Source organism: Macrobrachium nipponense, chromosome 6, assembly GCF_015104395.2.
Source record: "Macrobrachium nipponense isolate FS-2020 chromosome 6, ASM1510439v2, whole genome shotgun sequence".
NCBI lineage: Eukaryota > Metazoa > Arthropoda > Malacostraca > Decapoda > Palaemonidae > Macrobrachium > Macrobrachium nipponense.
Window position 1 is genome coordinate 102,320,647 of NC_061108.1, and position 5,000 is coordinate 102,325,646.

Sequence of the window (5,000 nt, forward strand, 5' to 3'; positions counted from 1 at the left end):
CGGCCACACAATTTTACGGGCTCAGCACATTTCTGCTAACTGGCTCACGAAGGCATTGCATGGCGGGTACTGCTTGCCTAAGGGATAGTGCATGCGAGGATACTACTGGCCTGTCTCGACGGAGGGTATTGCAAGGGTACTGGTATATACCTCAAGGGGGTCCTCAGACACTGTTCAAGGGGAGATGGGTACTGGTGTCTGCCTAGGAGTGTTCTATCGCTTGACTGAGGGGTTGTTCTACGGGGGGGGGGGGGGGGGGGGGGGGGGGGGGGGGGGGGGGGGGGGGGGGGGGGGGGGGGGGGGGGGGAGAAACTTTTTTTTTTTTTTTTTTTTTTTCCCTCTCAGTGTGGGTGAACTCCTCCTTTCTTTTTTTTTTTCTTTGTCGGGCTGTTGGAAGCAAGTCTGGCCTTGACAATGAAGACAGACATCAGCTGATTGATTAGTTGATGAAGTGAAACGGCCATAGAGTCTTTCTTTTAGAAAAGAGATTTTTCTCTCTTGAATGAAGAGAAAAGGAAATAAAAAGAGAATTGAAATGCATTGTATGGGTGTATGTTTTCCTTATGCCTTGGAAGACACATAATGGGGATACACAGATTATTATTTTTTTTTATTGTGTTGGAGGGATTACTTGGAAAATGGTGCCGAGTGGTGATGCATGCTAATGCCCGGTGCCGTGAATGGTGTTGTGTCTGTGTGGGTGTGGCAATGGTGGTATATCATGGTGTTGCATCTGGAGAAATTGTGTGTCATAACGTTCAGCATTACTGGTGTATGCTATTTGATTTTCACCCTTACTTGAGATCTTTGCAAGAGAAGTATTGATATGGAGAATTATTATTATTATTGATAATTATTATACTTGAGATGTGTTACGGGAGGGTTGCTTAAGTATAATTATCATTACGGGAGACTTGTTTTATGAGAGATTTGAGATATTTCATGGGAGAATATTTTATAATTGTTACAGATAATTATTCATGGAGAATTATTAAAATGAATTAAGGGAGAGATCTTGGTGTTAATTATTTGTTGAGTTTTTGTAACTTTGGAGAATATTTCAGTCATTCGCGAGCGACGAGTTTTGCTGAATCTTGATGAATCTGGCTGAATCTTGGTGAACTGTGTTGAATCTTGCTGAACTTTTGCTGAGTTTTTTGCTGAATTTTTTTGGAGAATGGACAAGCATTAACATTGGTGATATTTTTTTCATACTGATACTGGTGATTTTGATGATAGAAAAATTTTGGTGATTTTGTGATAATGATATTTCTGATACTGATTTCTTTGTATACTAATACGTGGGTGTTGTAATGCTATCAAGGGTGGTGAAATTCTTTTTGAATTTGGGAGGAACTAACAACACATTATTTTTTTTTTTTTTTCATGAGTTCAGCAGATAATTGCTTGACATCTGGTGAGTTACGAGAGATAGTTAATAATGCCGTAGATTTTTCTTTTCTCCTTTTTTGGAAGTTAGCCATCGCTGACACAAGTTTTTTTTTTCATCATGGGTGAATTTGAATTTATTTTTTCTCTCCAGTTGGTGTGAATATTTTTTAATATCTCAGTTCGTGACTTAGAGTCATTATTCGGGAACGTGTTTGTGTTTCAGCCATTTGATGCTGTAGAGAAATTTACGGGAGAATTCTTGCATGTTTTGAATGCATACGTAATGGCACTACATTTTTTCTCTGGATATTTGTGTTCCAGAAATTGTGAGTTTTCTTGCACAATACATTTGTTGTATTTGTGATAGGAAACAACTGAGAGATAGGAAACTTGGTTAAGTTTTCTAGTGGCCTATGTCGTAGTGCATATGGAGAAGTCTTGGCTAAGACACTGTGAATTTGGAGTTCTGTTATAATGAGTTGTGGCACATTGGTGATTTTTTCTAGAATTTTCTAGACAGTTTTATTTGCCGAGTTTTGCCTTTTTTAGCAGTTATGCTAAATGGAGAGAGTTTTATAGTTTTTGACTATAACATTGAGTTATTCTCTGGAGAATTGAGGTATATTATTTTGGAGTTATAATTTGAGATATAATATATTGGGGATATATTTTTGGCCATTTTTTATATTTACCAATAGTGGTATGAGCTATGTTTAGTTCAATTATTTTGCAGCCATCTTTGTTGCAAATGGAGACACATATTTGAAGATATATGGGGCAATATTTGTGAGTGGGTGAACTAGATGCTTTGAGTGCACATTTTTTTGGAGATAGGATTTCATTTTTTTTATTATCCTTTTTGGAGATATATTTTTTTGGAGCCTTGTTTTATTCCACATGGAGTATTGGGGAAATAGAGGTAAATATTTTTTTTTTATTTTCCGAAATAGAGGTGATTATTCTCTATTCCTGGAGTGGTGGTTTTTTTTTATTAACATATGCCTATTGGAGAAATTAGTGTGAATAATATGGGGTTGGTTATTAACCAAATGGAGGAAATATTTTTTTTCACCGGAGTATTGGGGAAATAGAGGTAAATATTTTTTTTTATTTTCCGAAATAGAGGTGATTATTCTCTATTCCTGGAGTGGTGGTTTTTTTTATTAATATGCCTATTGGAGAAATAAGAGTGAATAATATGGGGTTGGTTATTAACCAAATGGAGGAAATATTTTTTTTCACCGGAGTGCTGTTATTATTAATATGGTGTCACATATTTATATATGGAGATGGAATTGATCTTTGGGGGTGACCTTTTTTTGTGGTTATGGAGTTTGCCTTTTCGAGACAAGAGAAGATTTCTGTGGTTCTTTCTCTTTGGTTTCGTGACTATTTAGAGGCGAGTGGCATTACATTGTGGTCTTAAGGAGATGTGTGCATTTTTTATGTTCACAAGTGTGTTATTCTTGGAGGCATATAATTGGGCAAAGTCATGTTGAGAGAATACATCTTCGAGACAAATGTTTGAACACATTAGTCATATCCTGGAGTTAATTTTGTGAAATGTGTCTGTTAGACCTTTTTCTGTAGAATCATGAGTTTTCCAAACTTGTGTGTCTGACTGGACATTTTTTGTGCTGCTGTTTGAGCATACGTACGCAGGCGGATTTTCTGCTGACAGGCGCTGTGCTGTTTCTTTTCCTCTGATGGTGATTGATCAGAATTTTTGCAATATCTGGAAATGTTGACAATAGCATTTCACGAAAGCGCTTGGGTAAGAGTTTGCTTTCTGGACAGGTTCAGTCGATAAAGTTGCGATGTCGAGAAATTCCGTAACTTTACATGGAGCATTTCTTGGGAAAAACGCAGGGGGTTATGCATATTATACATGTATTATGTATTTTGTGACTGGGGAAACCTACTTGTGGTTATCTTTGTTTTTTTTTTTCTTCCTTTTCCTACAAGAGATGTAATTGGGGGATTGAGCTTAAATAGCCTTTCTTTTTTATAGGGAGATGTGATTTATCGGGGGTTGTTAATTACGTAAATGGGAGTTTGACATTAAGTTTCATTGTACTTAATTGTATGAGCAGTAAAGGGGTTTTTGCTGTTAAACATTGGAGATTTTTGCTGATTTTGTGGGTTGTTCAAATGTCAGGGCTTGACAGAACATTTTTTTGGGTCTGGGCGTGTTACGTGATTTTTTTTTTCCTTGGGCTCATTACGATTTTTTCTTTTTTTTTTCTTATGAGAACATTCGAGTTTGAAATGTGAGTGCAGAAGTCCGTGGAGTTGCTGTGATTTCTGAGTTGTGTGTGTGCTGATGTGTGAGTTTGGAGAATTGAGTTGGAGAACTTGTTGTTTTTTTTCTTTGGGAGTTATGATAATGACTTGTGAATTAGTAGTCATATTAGAGGGAGTTAATTGGGAGACGCTCAGTTAGTATTTCTGACTTTTTGAGATCATTGTTTGATAGAAGTAGTATGTCTGGGTTAATTCTTTTTGGATTGACCAGTGACTTGACTGACATACTAACACACCAAAAAGTCGTTTCCCAACGCTAGCAAGACGTCCACCAGCCGTGCAGAGAGGTTGCTGTCGTTTTGTCCGTGGTGATCACGAGAGTCCTACAGCGTGTCTTTTGGGGATCTGCAGAAGCCATGAGAAGTCTTCTACAATGAGGGAGGCGTTCCGTCTTCCTACAGCCTGCTACTGTCTGTTCAGCTAGTTGCAGACAAAGAGAGATATTCAAGAATCCGAAGAGAGAAATTCTAGTGTTATTTGGAGATAAAAGCGTAACAGACTTTATTTTATAATGCCAGAGACGTGCACTTATTACTTATATTTTATTTTAAGCTGGCCAATGTGTTTTATATTATATAAGCTATTTTGCTAGGCGGGAGCTAGCATTAGTTAGGTGGCCGAGCAGTGAAAGGCCTAGGGTTTTTGATTAATAATATATTGCCAATATGTTCGCTGTGACCTATGGAATGTGAAGAACAGTGGAGAAGCAACGACCCGAGAGAAGCTGAACAATGAGTTTCTATGGATGGCATGAGATAAAACTGCATAGTTAGAAAAGTCAATGTACTCAGTTCATGAACTCTTCTCAAAGTGCCTTTGTGAAACTGGATGTAGCTAGTATTGTGAGGCGCTAACAAAGTGTGCGTTCGTAAGTGCGTGTGCGCCTCTTCTATTGAAAATGTTGGTACCCAAGGTCTATGGGCGGGGGATTTGATAGAGGCGTCTTCCAGAGAAAGGCAAGATGCCGTGGTGCTCGCCGGGAGTTTTTTTATGATATAGTGCTTTAAATAGTCCGGCTGCTTGGGTGAGTGTTGAAGTGTTTTAGCCAAAGACTGGCTTGTTATCTATTTGACATTTTTATAATGATATTCAATCTTTAATCTCTGTTTGTTAAACTTGTGTGTGTACTTATGGGATGTGTTCGTGTCTTTGAAACAGACGGTTCTGGCAATGGGGGGACCGAGAGGGAGTCCCGAGGGAAATTGACTTTTGGTGACTAATTACAGTTCAGACATTTTACTGTTGGGGTTTTTTGAGTTAGTCAGTAAGACTTGGATCATTATCTTTGTTACTTAATAAATGTT